Here is a 19,955-nt window from a genome sequence, read left to right on the forward strand (position 1 = left end):
GGGGGGTGATTTCTCACTTTCTGTCTCTCTGTCTCTCTCTGTCTTTCTGGCAAGTGTACATGCCCTATAGCAAAAACCTCTCACCCCCCCCCCAAAAAAAAGATGATCTACAAATTATTTTTTGGTTTTATTTTATAAATAATGAATTCGCTTAATTTACAACAAAGGAATAATCATAATTGTGTGATAGGAACACATTAAATTTCAAAACTCAGCCCAGCCATGATCATATACTGAATGCTGCTGCTTGGCAGGCTGCAACTGTGTGGTACGTGCAGGTTCGAGTCCCAGCTCACCCTAAAATATTGGGCAGTCATGGTATCTATTTGTAACCCTAGCTACTCAGGAGGATCACAATAGATTGAGACTTACTCTAAAACATCACGCACACACACATATGCACGACATAAACATGCACACAAAACCCCTCAAAACTCTGCCTTCACTAAATGACATATGTACATTTCCCCTCTAGGTCTCTGTAGAGCTGTCTCTAACCAGATTAGTAAAGCATTCATTCTAAACTGCCTGTAGGTAGAAAGTCCACAATCTCTCCAGAACTCTACTGAACTTGACCAACACTGCAACTAACCTGTATTAGCCACCTGCTTTTTACTGCATTCTCTTCCCTTCTGACTATATAGTTTTGCCCCAGAACAGAGCCATAGAGATGCTATGAACTCCCCCAGCTCCCTGTCCTAATGTCTCTTCCACCTTTCACAACTTGCTGGACAACATTTACATCTTGGTTAACTGTTTTTTTTCTGCTGCTCTTTCATCTGAGCCAGAGTTAGTGCAGTGAAGGGAAGAAGGGTGGTTGTGGGCATTAGAATTGAAAGAAAAAGTGCCATGTTTTTCATGACAGGGAAATGATCAAATGAGAAAGATCTGCAGAGAAAAGATTTACCTGTCAATGCTGGTGTGAATAGAACTTCCATTTCATTGCGCTAGTGGCAGCTCAGAAAACTGCTGTCAACTGAAAAGAGATTTAAAAAAGAAACCAGATCAAATAGAATTGCACACTCTCTGGCCATCAGGCAATTTTCCCAGGGTGACCTTTAACAACTGTGACAATGCAGTCTTCAACGTAACGAGTCTTCAGTCTCCACTTACAAGGACTGCCAGGATATACAGAGGCAAGGCATTACAGTTCCCTTGTTGGAGACTCCAGAGCAAGAAATACATCTTGCTTAGGGATGTTCTCCATTTGGTCCCCTCAGTGTAGATCCCCAAATCCAGACTGATGCTCTGAGAGGTCTGTTTCATCATACAAATTTAGAGGAAATGTCAGTCAGAGCCTTTGACCATACCATAGAGAGCAGTAGATTTCTACATCTTTTCCCCCAGCCTTATATCCAAGTGGCGGTCCACCGCTAGTGTTCTGTAGGCTCCCTACCATAAATCTATGATGTCTATTCTGCTTTCAAGGAGGACCCTGCCTGCCTTCTAATTTTCCATATTGAAAACATCTTCCTCAGCAGTGAGTTCCACATGGATTCATGTCCATCTCATAATCATTGCTCTACCTTTTCTATGTATACAGGGATTTATATCACCATGGGTTTTTCTTAAGCATTTCATGCCAGTCTCACTTCTACCACTCTCCACATTCAAGTCCTGAGCATCTTTCTTTCTTTTATCTGCCCTTTATTTCTAATCAATAAGAATATACACAAATCTGGGACCAGCAGGTGGTGTGGTGGCTAAGGAGCTAGACACTCCTACACAGCCAACCATGTTTCAAGTCCTGGACCTGGTGGCTTGCTTTCTCATTTTCTCTCTCTCTCTAGTCAAAATAAAAAAAAAAAAAAGCAAATGAATAAATAAAAATAAATAATTCTAAATATATATATATGTATATATATGTGATACTGTGGGTAAAGATTCTTTACAATCTAAATGATGTAAAGCAATTAAATGTATAAATAATAATTAAAATTAATAAATAAAAAATTACCAAAAAAAGTAAGATGAAAATAAATAAATAAATAAAACATGCTTATTTGTGACTTACAGACATTGCCACCCACACTTCCCCCCAGTCTCAAATCTGAGTGATAAATAAAGAGTTTTCACTATCCTAATTGGTAGAAAGCCTTTATTTAGTTACTTGGCTCATGATATTAGGTATAAAATAGATACACTAAGGAAGTCCATATCTGTCCCTATGTCGGTCCCATGAGGGATATAGTGAGTTGTCAGGCAATCATGATATATGTTTTCAATGCAAAAATGATCATGAATTTTCAGACAACCCAATATTTCAGTTATAACTCCAAAAATGTTATTTCTTACATCAAAAAATAGTTTAAATTCTTTACCATAGGATACCTTAGAACCACACTGAAGAACCAAAATTTCACTGCAAACGGGAAAAAAAAAGTATTTTCCATTATTAATAATACAAAGAGCCAGCATTTTGCTGAGCATAAAGGAGGAAAATTTAATCTCTTAGCAATACCACTGGTAAGAATTATGCTTAACTGAACAGTTTATGATCAACTACAAGCAAAAAATTAATGACTTTTTTTTTTTTGAGAGATTTTCACTGTAGGGTGTGTGCGCTCGCCAGACAGACAGAGAGAGACATAGAGACAGAAAGCGAGAAATCACCCCCCAGGGGGGATGGTCACGCCACAATCCCTTCTCCTCCATTCTCCTCTCGGGATCTTGGGCACGCACACACACGCGCCCGGCGTGAGTTTTAAGCCACCAGGTCCGGGACACGAACCGCGGTCGACTACGTGGGAGTCCAGCGACATAGCCATTACGCTAACTGCTGGTTCCCAAAAATTAATGACTTTTTGAAAAGTTATCGTTAAGGGTCCTGGTCCAAAGAAACATCCTATCAGCTTAGACATCAGTAAACCTAGAAAATGAAGAGCAAAGCTTACCAAAATTAAATGTTCTCCACAGATATAATCATAGAGAGATATATAGATTAAGTATAGCTCAGAGTAGTCAAACAAAGTCAAACATGCAGTTTACTTATCTGAGGTGCAATCAAAAGTTTTAGGAAGATGGGAACCAGCAGTTAGCATAATGGCTATGTCGCTGGATTCCCACGTAGTCGACCGCGGTTCGTGTCCCGGACCCGGTGGCTTAAAACTCACGCCGGGCACGTGTGCGTGCGTGCCCAAGATCCCGAGAGGAGAATGGAGAAGGGATTGCGGCGTGACCATCCCCCCTGGGGGGTGATTTCTCGCTTTCTGTCTCTATGTCTCTCTCTGTCTGTCTGGCGAGCGCACGCGCCCTACAGTGAAAATCTCTCCAAAAAAAAAAAAAAAAAAGTTTTAGGAAGCCAACTCTCTCTTCTCATTCATATACATACCCTTTCAAAGAGTTATTTGAGCATCTTCATTTATTTGAACATCTTCATTATTTGAGCATCTTCTTCATTTTCCTCATCTTTAACTCAAATTTTACTTCTACCTCCATCATTCCACTGACATCTATAGGCAAAGTCAGCAATGACATCCACACCATTCAATGGCATAGACAATTTTTGGTTATCTTATATTGCCCCTCTATACATTGACATTGCTGACCAGGCCCCCCTTCCTAAAATATCTCTATCTCGAGACCAGCAGATGGTGTAAAGTTTACTTTGCTGGACTCCCACATGGTTGACCACCGTTTGAGTCCCAGACCCGGTGACTTAGACTCATGCTGGGTGCATGTACGTGTGAAACCAAGATCCCAAAAAGAGAATGTAGGAGAAGAGATTGCAGCGGGGCAATCCACCCTGGAGGGGTCATTTCTTACTTTCTTTCTCTCTGCCTCTTTCTGTCTCTCTGATGAGCGCACATACCCTATAGCAAAAGTCTTACTTAAAAAGAAAAAAAAAAAAAAACTCTATCTTGGCCTTGTGACACAGTCCTGTTTCTGGCCATTTCTTGTCTTTCCTCTTTACTACATGCTCTTCATTTTCTCTGTAGATCAAAAAATGTTTCTTGATACATATTTCTAGATCCTTTTCTCTTCTCTTATGTGTTAATACATAAGTTCATCTACATATATGGTCTCAATAAAGACTATCTACAAAGATAACCCAAAACTCCCTATCCCTAATCTATATTTCTCTGTGAATCTGGACTACTTGAAATCTCTGCTGCATGTTCAACACATACCTCAAACTCAATGTCTAACTTAGGTTTGTGACCCGCCTCACCACTGGTTCTCTCATTGTCCTCATCTCAGTTGCTGGTACCACCATTGCCTTATGTGTACCTGACATCATGAACTTGCTCTTTTACCTGCCTGTCCCTCACTCCCAATAACGAATCTAACAAATTCACACAACTCTCCACCTACATATCTCCCATATTTATACCTTTTTCTCCATATACTAGTAGAATAGCTTTTCCCTCACCCTCTCTTACCTACTTCAATCTATTCTTCACATTGTAAAGACCTGTGGAAAAAAGACCTATCCAGAACAGAAATATGATCATATCACTCCAGATTAAAATATCCCAATGGTGGTACCAGCAATTGGCACGATGGGTATGTCGCTGGACTCCCATGTAGTTGAATGCAGTTTGAGTCCTGGATACCGGGCACATGTGCCTGTGTACCCAAGATCCTGAGAGAAGAATGAAGGAGAAGGGATTTCAGTATGGCCAGCACCCATGGGGTGGGGGGGTGGGGGGTGGTGATTTATCCCTTTCTTTCTCTCTGTCTTTCTCTGACTTTCTGGCAAGAAAGCTTCTTCACAAGGATCTGCATGATCTTGACTGCATTTTACTGTGTACTTCTGTTACTGTTTACTTCCACTTTTTTTTTTTTTACCATTTTATTCATTATACTCTGTTTTCTAGCCATGGTGGTCATATTTCAGGTCTCATAATGAATCATGCTCTCTTTTCCCATAGGACCTTGCCCATTCTAATTCTGCTGCCAGAAGCTTTCCTCCCATCTCCCAGTGCTATACCTATTAACTCCTCTTTATCTTCAATTTTCAGCTCAGGTGTACTTTTCATCTCATTCATAATTTTAGATATGTTCATTTTTTCTATTTCTTAATATGGATTTAACCCATAAAACAGTAATTTCCAAGGAGACAGAAGCATTACTTTTATTCACTACTATTGGGTTATCAGAAAAGTCATGACAATTTTTTCTATGCAAAAATGTGTCATGACTTTTCTGACAACTCAATATATCTATAGCCCTACGCTGTTCCTTGAATATAGTGAGTATTCAATAAACATTTTTGACTAACTAAATAAATAAACCCTCACATCCAACACTTTGATTCCCTTCCTTCAATCTCATGGTCATTCACATATTCCTTATAATAAGCTATTTTTATCCTATTGAAAGATGGATCAAAGAAGAAAGAGAACAAGTACTAAGGAACTAAAGGTAAAAGTGAAAGGTGCTAAGGTAATGCAGAACTAGAAGTGATTTAGAAAGAAAGTAATGACAGGAAAATCACATTGTCAGAATCTACCAGTGAGAAGGTTGATATTTCCGGGGAGTAATTTAGTGTCATTTTGGCATTCCAAAATTGCAAAAGAGAGCCCTGAAGAAATCCAGGATCCATCAGAAAGTCAAGAAATATAATCATTAACATGTTTATGAAGCATTTCTTAGTCCTCTTTATCAAATCATATGGTGGTTTGCACAGCTACCTAAGCATCGGAACCACTTAGCTTTTCTTCAAAAATATAGATACCTGGGCTACACTTCCTAACATTTAATTCAGCTAGTTTAGGATTGGGATTTTAAATCTAGGTCTGGGCCAAGATATATACCAGAGGATATACATTTTGCTGTGTAGATAAGAACTTGTTGTCAAACTCCCCTACACACACACACACACACACACACACACGCACAACACACACACACACACACACACACACACAACACATACACACACTGGAGGAACATGTCATAGGAAGGGTTCCCACTTGCCAAAACTTGGACAATTTGAAGACCACAAAAAATTAGACTAGTTACAGATTATAACCATTAAGTAAAATAAGAATCTAAGGGTCCATATTAATTATAAGTACAAATATAAATAGATTATAGATAAATGGGTAGATAGACTGATCAATAAATAAACAAGATATGAAGATACACATATATATAATAAACAGATAAAATAGGACATTGGGTTAATCCTAGTAGTAAGACTATTGATAAATATGGACATTGGCTTAGGTAAGACTCAATGGTATTAAATTTATGGTGTAGAATTTGTGGAGGAATAAGATGTATATACAATCTTAAATTATTTCCCCATAAATTATATATCACTTGAAAGCAGAAAAAAATAATACCTATACAGTGGAGAGATAGGATAAAACCTTTACTGGGTGATCTCAATTCATATTACCAAAGAGGGGCAGATAAATATTGCACATCTCCAGATATGATGCCCTACAAAAGACATCACTTTAACAATATCCTAGCAAGAGGTAAAGAGCCTGAATCTATTATGAGAAAATATTAAACAAATCCAAAGTGAGGATCATTCTAAAAATAATTGGCCTATACTTTTCCACAAATGTCAATCCAACAAAAGACAAAGAAAAGTTGAGAGATTATTCAAGTGTAAAAGAGATTAAATACACATGAAAATTAAATACAATATATAGTATTGGACTGGATCTTGGACTGGAGAAAAAAATCATGCCATGAAAGGCATTATTGAGACAATGGACAAAACTGAAATGTGGGTTATAATTAGATAAAAATAGTGAATCCTAGTAAAACTCGTGGGTCTTCATAACACTACAGTGTAAACATAAAATAATATCTTGAAAAGAAGAAACAAATATGGAAAACATTTAAATGATTAAATCAAGATAAAGTAAGTATTGGGGGCCAGCAGGTGGTGTGTTGGTTAAAGGCACTGGACTTCCACATGACCACAGTTCGAGTCTGGGACCTGGTAGTTTGCTTTCTCACTCTCTCTCCCCCCAAATTAATAATAAAAATATTAAATAAAATAATTATTTAGAAAGATAAAGGTAGTATAGGAGTTTTGTATATTAATCTTACAACTTTTCTGCAGGTTTAAAAATTATTTCAGAGTAAAAATATTTTTAAACTCTCCAGGTGATTCTGATGACTGGCATTTAGGGGCCACAGAAAGCATTATTGAATATCACCTTAAGAAATCTAATGTGGTGCTTTCTCACTTTCCGTCCTGTTATTTTTATAATAGCTGTGAATGAATCATCAATGCATTGGGTTGTCAGGAAAATCATGATGCATTTTTGCTTAGAAAAACAGAAAAATACATCATGACTTTCCTACAAGCTAATATTATCTGGATCTATCATCCCAAAAAAAGAGAAGAAATAGCCGTACATTTACATTTAAGCTTCTGCATAAACTTTCCTGTTATCGATTACTTGTCTCAGCACTTTCAGATATTTTTAAGATAATTCCATGTGCAGTAATTGCATCTGCCTGCATGCTTGTTCATTATGATCATACATGAGTGATCATAAAAAAAGAAATCTCAAAATTTCACAGATACTCAATTCTTTCTTGCTATTTCTTTTTCATTAATGGTAAGACATTGAAACAAAAGATCTTAAAGGACAGGTTATCGTGCTGTTCCTAACATCACCAAATATCTCCCCAACATGCTATAACGAAGGTTTGTAACTTGATCACACTACAGCTCCATTACAGTTGGACTTTGCTCATAATAGTTATTCAGGGAGCCAAATTAACAGAGCAGCGGGACCAGCAGTTAGCGTAATAGCTATGTCACTGGACTCCCACGCAGTCAACCGTGGTTCGTGTCCCAGACCCGGTGGCTTAAAACTCATGCCGGGTGCTTGTGCGTGTGTGCCCAAGATCCCAAGAGGAGAATGGATGAGAAGGGATTGCGGCGTGGCCATCCCCCCTGGGGGGTAATTTCTCGCTTTCTGTCTCTCTGTGTCTCTCTGTCTGGCTAGCGCCTGTGCCCTACAGTGAAAACCTCTCCAAAAAAAAAATCGAGCAGCAACCATTCCAACAATTTCATCACCATGCCAGAAGGTGGGGGTGTTCTCTGGAGAACCTTGTACCAATCCTAAAATGGCATCCATCATTTCCATTCACAAGTCATTGGTCAGAATAAGTCATGCTAGCCCCACTCAACCAAAAAGAAGCTAGATATCCAATGCCTGGGAAATGGAGGGTTTCCATCCAGCAGCATTAATGACTACAAAATATACATTAAATAATTTCTCTTTATCCCTGCCCACTGCTTCAATAAAGTGGCAACTTTTATTATAGTCACAGAAGAGAAGATAAATCAAGGCTTACAGAAACAGGAAATTGCCCACACTTTGCAGGAAAGGAGAAAGGATTTGAACACAGATTTCACGATTTCTAAATTTGCAATCGTATCATCTAAGATATACTACCTAGAAGCCTATCCCCCTTTCTTTAAATTCAGCACAGGATTTAATGTATAGTTGTGAAGAAGCTTTACTTGGAAGTATGTGGAGTATCATAGTAACAGAGGGACAGTCTTACCTATGAAAAAATACTCTCTTAATCCAGCTGACAGGAGTTGTCCAACTCATTCCCATTCTTTCGCTTGGCAAATTTCCATTAGTTTGTCACCTAGCTACTGTTGGCCACAGTTCATTTCCACTACAGCATATTTTCTTCCATCTGCAAGGTCTGCCTCAGCTTCTATACCAGAGAAGCACACCTGGGTCCTGGCTGGCAGAATTCTTCCTCAATTCCTGACTAATGTGATCTTCAGATGTGTGAGTACAACTGAATCAGACAAGATTCCTTTGTGTTCAGGTCCTATTACAACATGGAATTCTGTGATTCAAGCTTTACCGTCTTATAGATAATCTTGCCAAAGAATCTTATTGTCGCTTGTTTTCATCGGTTACCCAGTATTATGAACTGAATGTTCATGTACCCTACCCTTAATTCATATATGGAAGTCATGACCTCCAAAGTGATTGTAGTTGAGGGGTGGGGCTTTTGGGCAGTAATTAGATCATGAGGATGGAGCCCTCATGAATGGCATTGGTGCCCTTATAAAGGGAACCCAAAGAGCATTCTCATCCTCTTTTACCCATCTGAGGACAAGCAAAAAGTTAGCATTTTGCAGTTCTGAGGAGGATCTTCAGAATCCAGCCATGAGGACACTCTGACTTATACTTCCAGCCTTCAGAGCTGTGAGAAGTAAATTTCTGCTATTTACAAGCCACTCAGTGTATGGTACTTTGCTATAGCCACCCTAACTAAGATAGTCAGTAGTGCTCAGTGAGCCACTCTGCATCAGCTGGGCAGGGAGATATACTGCCCAACTCCATTGGAGAACTGTAAGGTCACGTGGTATAGAGTATGTGCATGAACAGACGTGTTTATAGAAGATATGAGTAATGATTCTCTTTTTCAATGATCCAGATCTTGACCTCAAATAGACAGGAGATAAAGGAGCTGGTAAGTTTTTTGGACTTTCTTACTCCCACTCCTCCACCCCAAGAATTGGCTCCAGGCAAGGTGCCAATTCAGAGACACCACATATGATAAAGCAACCAGTTGAGTTTCTTGCAGAACTGTCCCTGAGACAGTAATATACCATGTATATGCTTTTACTTCTTCCCTACTTCATTTCTTCACTGTTGCAATCCTAAATTTCACCCTTAAATAACACATTTACTTATAAGATTTGCCTCAGGCTAGCTCATCTAAAGAGCTTGGGTTAAGGTAGTAAGGTTTTGAGATAAACATCTCTCAAGTATTTTCTATATGATGTAGTGTGCATTTGTGAAGATGTATATAAACATGTATACTTAAGTTTATTCAAGTATGCAGGCCTAGGACTTGGAAGCACCATCATGCTTTCTTTTAACTCAGCACTCAACCCAGACGAAGGTCACTATTTTAAACTGTGATCTCTAGAGAAAGCTTTTCAGGTGTCCTCCGCTTCTCTGAACATCCTTTTCTCTTTGTTTACATTGCCCTTGTCCCACTTGCAAAAACACATTTATCCTTCCAGGCCCTAATGCTCGCTAGCTGTTTTCCTCGTGGAAACTTATTTGGCAGACTCTGCTGCCCTAGTTAAATAAAGGTTCTGTTTTCCTACCTGTCATAAAATTTGGCTCTTTATAGACTTTACTAGCAATGGAGATAGAATTGATTTTTCTTATTAACACATGCTTTTGTTATATTAAAATCAGGAAATGCTCTGAGAATACTATTATGTTAAATTCTACTTAGAGAAAATGTGATAGTCTTAGAACAAAGGTTAATGAAAACATCAATTGCTTCTCAGAGTTGATAGGCACTGCTTCAAAAGTGAATTTGCTCAAACACAAAAGGAACAAATAAACAAAACCCTTAGGATACAAATGGATTGATTAATTTTGGTTTGCACCGCATTTCAGCACTTAGTCACTGTAAAAGGAAAATCAGGAAAAAATGGTGATTTGTGGGGAAGTGAAACCTGCCAATTTTGAGGATCTGCTGGGTGTACTGAGTCCTTTTTTAGTTCCTGTGAAGAAATATAAGAGGCAGAAGCATCAAAACTGTCAAGAACTATGGAGTATGAGCAAAAATTTTTTGCTATGTAAAGTAAATGTTTGTGGAGAAATGTACAAATAAATAAAAGAATAAGAATAATAATAATAAAGGCAAGGAATTCAAGGTTAGTTTGTTCTATATTTGTCAGATTCCAAACTAGTATTATAATGGACAACAAAGATGACCAAATCAGCCCTGTTTTTTTAATGCACATCTTCTCGAGAGAGAGGGTCATCTGGCTTCTGAGCAGTTACTCTATATTCCCAAGCGACAAAAGAGAGAATTAAAAATGGGTGATGTTGAGAAAGGCAAGAATATTCTTCAGAAGTGTGCCCAGTGCCACACCATGGAAAAGGGAGGCAAGCACAAGACTGGCCCAAATCTCCATGATCTATTTGGGTGGAAGACAGGTTAGGCCCCTGGATTCTCTTATACAGATGCCAACAAGAACAAAAATTACTGATTTTTTCCCCCAAAGCAAAATTCATACTAAAAATACATCAGTTAGTGATAGTTCCTTGGTTTGCTACTCCACTAGAACAAATTATCCTATTTATAAAAATTTTGTTTACAAACTTTAAAAGATAGAGTGTCTCTGGCTATAGGTCCATATTCTGTTATTTATTTTTCAAGATGTAAGTGTTGACTTTAATGCTGAGTTTAAGTAGTCACATGACTCTTTATACATTCAATCACTATATTGACTAAGACTATACAACTGGTTTTTAACAATGTTCTTAGAGACCCAATTATCATCTCTGAACATCTTGTACATATTATGCCTTTGTTATCTGCTAGATCGTAGTTAACTATGCCATCTTCCACTCCTTTTCTAATTCTTCCCATGTCCCAAATTTCAGAGTTCTCTCTCTTCCAAATCCATTATGTTTACCCTCTCATATCATAATTGAGAAAGCTATCCTTTCCTTATGAGAGTACAAAGTACTCTTAACTTTTATTTCAGGTGAACCCTTTGGACCATAGTGAATTATCATTATTATACTCCACAAGTCTTCATTTGTTTTTCTTTTCCTTTTTATTGTTATTTTTATCATCATTATTATTTCTGTTTGTTCCTCTTGACTCTAAATACCCTCTCTCTCGGATTTACTGGTCTTTCCAATCCACTTCCTTTATCTTTATTCTCAAACATTTTATCCTTGGGAAAATGTATTACTAATTTTGTGAGGAAATTTAAAAATCATTTCCAAGTGTTTCAGTGCTGTCCCTCTTACTGTATTCAAATCTATGTGAAATCTATCCATGTTGGTAGATATAGACCTAATCTGTTCCTTTCAACTGCTACACAGGTCCTATTCTCTGTAAAAATAAATAAATATATAAACATCTTTTATGACTTTCTCTTCTAGGAGTAGCACTTCAAATTTTGCTACCACAAATAAGGATGAAATGAATTACTGTTACTGATGTCTCTTCTACACCTGCACAAGAATTTCTCTGGGATATTTACTCAGAAGTAGGATTGCAAGATCATAGCATATTACATAATTTCACGAAGAATAGCTGAGTTTATCTTTTAAAAGGAGGCACCAATTGACAGTCCACCCAAAGTAGCATGGTGGTTCCGTTGGCCCTGTATTCCCATTAGCACTTGAGATTATCCATTAATTAAGTTTGCAATCTGGTGGGTATAAAGTAGTATCTCATCATGAAGTGAATTTGATTTTACTGCTTTCTAGTAAAAATAAACATCTCTCATATACTTTGTCATTTTTAGTTTCCCTTCTGAAACTTATTTGATCCCATTGTCATTTTTACTGTTTTACTCTTACTTTTGTCTTTTAGATTTATAGATATTGCTTTTAATTATCTAGCTATAAATGCTCTGTTGATAATAGATGTTGCAAATACCTTCCTACAGTTTCATATACATCTGTTAACTTTCTTCACGGTATATTTGTTAAATGGAATTTTTAAATTTGTATTAATATATTTCTAGCTTTTTTTCATTTATTTATTTCTTCCATGAGAGAAAGGGAAAGATAGACAGGCACTCCCAGCAGTCTTCATGCCACAATCCACCCCCAGCCTTAGCTAGCCTGGCTCATGAGCGTGCACACTTGCACCTGATGTGTACAGAGAGGTGCCGGGACATGAACACAAGACTTTGTGTGGATCCTACATAACAAAGCATTGTATTAGTCCTGCACCACCAGCTGACCCTATTAATTTATTTTCTTCATGAGACAGAAAGACAGGCACCCCCAGCCAGATCTTCATACCACAAGGTACTTCTACCTTCAGCTAATCCTGGCATCACCATGTGGGTCCAGAAATTTTTATATTGACAAATCCATTAATCTCTCTCTTTTCCTTGGAATTTATTGTACTTATACTATCTACTTTGGGTGTCTTGTTTAAACAATTGTACATTATCACAAAAATATTTGAATGGTTTTTATTTGATTTCACAGTTTTACTTTTTATGTTTTTGTTCTAGTTACTTTATACATGGGACAAGGTTGTGAAGAGGAGGGATTCAACATTCCTTTTTTTTTCAGCATTACTTTTAAGTGAGTTACCTGTAGCAAAACCGTTTACTATATTTTCCATCCTTTCCTTGTAAATCTGTGTTGACACTTTTGAGTCTGCATCTATGGTGCTGCATGGACTTTTCATTTGTCCCTGCACAGTACCACACTGGTTTAATTAAAATAGCTTTCCAATATGTCTTTATCTTAATCCTTTTTCTCATAATTATCTTTAACTATTCAGGGATTTACTCTTCGTATAATTTTAAAACAAATTAGTTGAGTTCCCCTCATAATACTCAAGACCTTTTTCATGGAATATTATTAAATGTATAGATTAGAGGTCTGTAAGCTCTTTCTGTAAAAGCCAAATAGTAGATATTTGGGGCTTATAGGGCCTACATTCTCTGTTGCAACTATTCAGCTCTGCTATTATAGAACAAAAGCAGACAAGAGAGTAGATGTATCCTAATAATTCTTTTCACAAAAAAGAGAGATAGACTGGAGTTGTCCTCCCAGTCTTAGTTTGCTGGAATTTGGTATGGTTAATTTAAGGGGAATTAATATCTTTTTGAATGTTAGTTATCACTCCTTTTTTTTCAAATTGACATCCAATATTTTTAGTAGAGCCTTTTAAATTATATTCTTCTGAATTTTTTGTAATTCTTTAACCCTTTATAGGATTTTGTTGTTGTTGCTGTTGCTATTGCTATTATTGTAAATGGCATCCTATTTGCCTAGTTTAGGAAAACACTAATCACGTTGTATGTTGATGTTGTGTCCAGAAACTCTTCTGAAGTTTCTTATCAATTCCACTGGCATTTTTTCTGATTCTTTTGGCTTCCATATGTTAGTTAAGAGATCAGTGATAAGTCATAATTTTTTCTACTCCCCTCTAAATCTTCTAGCTTCTTTTTTCATTTTATTTAATTATCAGTGACATCTCATTCTATGTTGAATTGTTGTAGGGGTACCAGACATACTTTTTTTCCCCTAAACTTAATGGAAAAAAAATTCTAAATTTTGTAAATAAGCATTGGATATATATTGGAATTTGGTAAATAGCCACTACTAGATTAAAGTAGTTCGACTCTAGTCCTATTAATTTCAGAGTTTTCATAGTAAACATGTAGAAAATTAGCAAGTTCTCAGGACCAGCAGTTAGCATAATGGCTATGTCGCTGAACTCCCATGTAGTCCACTGCAGTTTGAGTCCTGGACCCGGTGGCATAAACTCACGCCAGGTGCATGTGCATGCATGCTCAAGATCTCAAGTGGATAATGGAGGAGAAGGGATTGCAGCATGGCCATCCCCCTGGGGATTTCTTGCTTTCTGTCTCTCCGTCTCTCTCTGTCTTTCTGGCAAGCACATGCGCCAAATGGCAAAAACCTCTCCAAAAAAAATAAAAAGAAAGAAAATTAGCAAGTTCTTTTTCTATATGAAGTTTTTTTTCATTTACTCCATTAATGTGGTAAAATATGCTGATAGACTTTTCTGGTATTCAACCATCTTTGCATCTTTGGAAAAAAATCTACTTGAATATGATATGTTAATTTTAATGAGTATCTAATTTAGAAAGATAACATTTTTATTTAAAAATTTTTGCACATCATAACTTTAAATTTTCTTAAACTGCGTTCTAGTATCAAATTGTACTAATGTAACTAAATGAGATAAGAGTTTTCCTCTTTGCATTTTCTAGAACAATTATATAGGAATTATCTTTTCTTTGAAACATGATAGAACAAATTTAAAAAAACAATCTAAGCTGAGAAATGATGAGAGGAATCTTTGAAGGTGAACAAGGATTAATTATCATATAATTTCTATAACCATAATTTATTATATATTTTTTTACTTTTTTCTGATAATTCTGACATATTATAAATGTATTTGCTCTGGATTTTTCAATTTTAAGGTATATTTTTCTTCAGAATAGTCTTTTTTAAATATTCCAGAGGGCACATGTAAGGGAGATAAGAGTAAGCAAGCAACTCCCGGGTAATGGCCATGCCACAATCCCTTCTCTGCCATTTCTTCTTTTGGGATTTTGAGCATTTACACATATGCAAATGCTAGGCATCTTTTTCAAGCCAAGTCTGAGACTCAAGTCATGCTGTTGACCATGTAAGATTCAGCCACCTTAACAGCACACCACCAGCTGACCCATCTTCAAAATATTCTTTTAAAAAGAAATGTTTGGGGACCAGCAGTTAGTGGAATGCCTATGTCGCTGGCCTCCCATGTAGTCAACTGCAGTTTGAGTCCTGGACCTGGTGGCTTAAACTCACAGCATATGTGTGTGCCTTCATGCCCAAGATCCTGAGAGGAGAGTGAAGGAGAAGGGATTGCGGCATGGCCATCCCCCCCCCCGGGGGGGTGATTTTTCACTTTCGGTCTCTGTCCCTCTCTGTCTTTCCAGTGAGCGCACATGCCCTATAGCAAAAACCTCTCAAAAAAAAAAAAAAAAAAAAAAAAAGAAAAGAAAAAAGAAAAAAAGAAAAGGAAAGAAAGAAAAAGAAATGTTTGTTTTATGAGAGAGAGGAGTCTAGTAACAATCGAGCAACAACACAATTGGACCCACATGCAAAAGTCTTTTTTGCCTGACTGTGAGCTCAATTTGTTGTATTTTCAGTTAGCTCATGAGGCACCCAATTATTGAGCTTTTCACCTTTCCAATTTGCTTCAAATACCAAACAATCGACTATAGAATGATGATGTTGAGTTCTTCACGACTTCTCCAGTCGTTGTTAAGAGTATTAGCTTCTATGATTGCTCTCAGTTGGTCATTGTCAACTCAATGGCTAGACACTATGCTCCTCATCCTCAAGGTCCTCGTCTCCTTTGTAAAACGTCTTGAAACACCACTGCACTGTACATTGATTAGCAGTTCCTGGATCAAGTGCATTGATGATGCGTGTTGATTCAGCTGCTTTACAACCCATTTTGAACTCAAATAAGAAAATCATTCTAATTTGCATTTAACATCATTTTCATAGTCTAAAATACATGTAAAAAAAAGAACAAGTAATAAGTCATTAGCAAGAAAAATACAGTAAGAAGTGTGCATTACAGTGATGTGTAACATAGCTACATTTACTTAAGAATGTATCCAGTATAAAATGGCAAATTTCAATAACGTGAACTCGCAATTACTTTTGCACTAAGTTAATATCATCATTCTTGTTTTATGCATTATACTTTTTAGTGTCCAACTCAATACCTTAAGAGTTTTTCTCCTGTTTTTTTAAGAACATCTTTCATTTTAAAGTTTATATTTAGTTCTATGATCCATTTAGAGTTAAATTTTGTATATACCAGGATGCAAGGTAAGAATGTACGTTTTGTGGGAAATTTTCTTGTTGTTTTTTTATACATATGCACATTCAATTATTTCAGCCAATTTGTTGAAAAGACTTGTCTGTACATGTTGCCTATGCAGCTCGGTCGACCAATTGAGTGAATATGTGTGGGTCTATTCCTAATTCTTTAGTCAGTTCCTTTGATGTATTTGTCTATCATTAGGCCAATACCATACTACTTCAGCTTCGTAATTAGCTTAAAATTAGGTAATGTAAGTCCTAGCTTTAGTTTCTTTCGAAGTTCTTTTAGAATCAGTTTGTTAACTCCTAGTAAAAGGCATTCTTGAATTTTGTTTGAATTTGTAAATCTATAAATCACGTTGGATGGAACTGACACTCTACTAATATTGACATATACACAGTATATCTCTCCACTTATTTAGATCTTTTAGCTTCTGTCAGAAGCTTTTCATAGCTTTATGTGTACAAGTTTTGTACATATTTTATCAGATTTATCTCTAAGCTTTTCATATTTTAATAGTGTTAGAAATGCTCATTTTTCTTTTCCATTTGATTTCTTACTGATTTTGATAGTTTATAGAAATATGATTTTGTCTGATAAGCTTGTTTCTCTTATCTTGGTAAACTTATTCTTGGAGCTTTTTGTCACAGCTGCTATCAGATTTTCTACACAAATGACTATGCTGTACACAAACAAATGGTGTTACTTCTACTCTCTGATATAGATGTCTCTCATTTCTTTTTCTCACCTGATGTCAGTGTCTAGACCATAAGTACAATGTTAAATAGGCACGGTAAGAGTAAACATCCTTGTCTCCTTCCTTATCTTAGGGGGAAAATAGTCTTTCACAGGTAAGTATGTTGTAGATTTTAAGTTTTGTCCTTTATCAAGTTAAGGAAGTTTTTTTCTATTCCTAGTTTGCAGAGCATTATTATCACAAAGGAATGTTGGATATTTTTTTAAAATGCTTTATTATGCTTATTGAGATAATTATGTAACTTCTTTTAAATTTGTCACCATGGTGAATTACATATTAGCTTACCATGGTAAGAAATTAATTAATTTTTAGAATGTTACACCAACCTTTGCATTCCTGGGATAAACCCCATATGGTCAAGATATATTTTCTTCTTTGGCCAGCCCTGTAGGGCAGAGGTTATGAATTGTGCATAGGAAAACAAATCTCACATAGCTGACCATGGTTAGAATCTCAGTTCCATGACTTAAAAAACATACTGGTACATGTGACTATGTGTCCAAAATTATGAAAGGATGGAGAAATGGAGGGAAAAGATTGAGGCATGACTGCGTATCATAGGGGGATGCATGTTCTCTCTTTCTTTCTCTCTCTCTGGTGAGTGATTGAATTTAATTTTCTAAGTATTTTAGATTTTTACAGTTTTATTTATGAGCAACATTGGTCTGTAGTTTTCTTTTCCTGTAATCTTTCTCAAGATTTTGTATCAGGGTAATGCTTCTAAAATAATCTGGGAAGTATTCCCTCCCCTTCAATTTTCTGCATGAATTTGTACAATTGCTAAAACATTTTTCTTTAAAGATGTTGTAGAATTCACCAGCAATCAGGGCCTGGAGTTGTTTGTGTGCACACATGTGTATATGAAGATTTTTTTTAACTAGAAATTCAAATTCTTTTTTTTTTTTTATTTGAGAGGTCTTTGCTACAGGGTGTGTATGCTCACCAGAAAGACAGAGAGAGACAGAAAGTGAGAAATCACCCCCCCCTAAGGGGGATGGCCACCCCACAATCCCTTCGCCTCCATTCTCCTCTGGGGATCCTGGGCACACAGGCACATGCACCTGGCATGAGTTTAAGCCCCCAGGTCTGGAACTCGAACCACAGTTGACTACATGGGAGTCCAGAGATGTAGCCCTTACACCATCTGGTCCCAAAATATTCAGATTCTTTAAGTGAGATGGAGCCATTAAGATTAACTATTTCTTTTCCAATGACTATGGCAGCTTGTGTTTTAAGAGCTTTTTCCATTTCATCTAAGTTATTAGACTTATTAAAATATAGTTGTTCATAATATTTCCTATTGTCTTTCTATATAGTTGTTCATAATATTTCCTATTGTCTTTAAAATATCTGTAGACCCTGTCATGATGTTAGTCCTCTCATTTCTGAGCATTTCTTGATCAGACTGCCTAATGACTTATCTATTTTACTGACCTTTCATGAATGAACTTTTGGTGTTACTGATTTTTCTTAGATTTTCTGATTCTAATTAATTTGCTCCTTCTCTGGTGTTTTCTTGTCTTTCTGTTTATTTTAGGTTTAATTTAGACCTCTTTTTGTAGTTTTTAATCCTGCACTAACTTTCCCTTCTGAAGGCTCTAAGATGAATGGAGATTAACAACAACTTGAGTCTATGAGGTTAAGCTCAGGATGATTTCTTGGAATCCTAAATATTTAGTGACTGCCTCTTTTCTGCATCACTTATTGTGAAGCATTTGTATAGGTGTTGGTATTATAACACAACATGTTTTAGACTGTATGGGTTTTGCTTTGTTTTATTATGTTTTTATATCACTGTTTCCCAATTAGTCTAAAAACCATTAGAAAAAAAGATATCATCCGCAGAGCACCTACTACAGAACATTATTGAGAAGGTATTCAATAAATGTTTGTTAAATTGATTTGGCCTCAGGCAACACAAGCCAGCTTTCAGAGGTGCTACTAGCAGGTATTCTGAAATGTCAGGTCTAAAATGTTTCAGTAAAGTCAGTTCAGGTTAATGATGCCATGCTACAGTTAAGTTTATGAAAATCTAAGACACATTTGAGGTTTTCAAAAAAAATCGATAGTTCTGAAAAATAAAGTTTAAATACTGGATGCATTGTCATTTTCTTCTGAATTGTAATAGGAGAAAAATCCATGCTAGTTTGAGCTTCAGATGTATAATGATTCATGTTTAAAAGTGACTTCAAAACTCTCCAATGTTGTGGGTAATTATTTCAGCCTCAAAGACTATAACTCTTCAAAATTTTACCAAGGTTAAGCACTTTTTTTCCTACCTATCTAGGGTCTGTCACATGACATGATCTATGTGAGCTCATTTGTGGTCTGGGAGCTGCGATTGGAGATAATTCCCAATCATTTCCTTTAAGCAACTACTGTCATCTTATGCCTGAGTCATGCCTAGGTAGTTTCCGGTAGGAATTTTTTTTTTAATTTACTTATTTCTTCCATGAGATAGAGACAAAAACAGAGAGCAAGAGAGACAGAGAAATAGGTACCTCCCAACTGGGTCCTCAACCACAATCCACCCCTGTCTGAGTTAGCCCAGATCATTGATGCCTGCACACATCTCTCCTAGGTTGTTACAGTGGTCTAACTGTTCATCTTGCCTCTGATCTGACAAAAACACATGCACGTATGTGTGTATGAGTATCATCATCATTCTTAGGTGCAGTAAACAGTGCTATTCTAGCTCATTTCATCTCAAAGGCATTAATTAGAAACATTGAGCGACATACAGCATCTCCAGGAAGGCCACAGGCCAAGAACGGATGGTACATAGCCAGATCTACTGTAGACAGCAAAAACCCACGACCCACTGTGATACTGCTCCAGAGAAAACCTAATTGCTGACATGACCTGCCTCTTT

Source organism: Tupaia chinensis, unplaced genomic scaffold (genome assembly GCF_000334495.1).
Source record: "Tupaia chinensis unplaced genomic scaffold, TupChi_1.0 Scaffold000037_11, whole genome shotgun sequence".
Taxonomy (NCBI): Eukaryota; Metazoa; Chordata; class Mammalia; order Scandentia; family Tupaiidae; genus Tupaia; species Tupaia belangeri.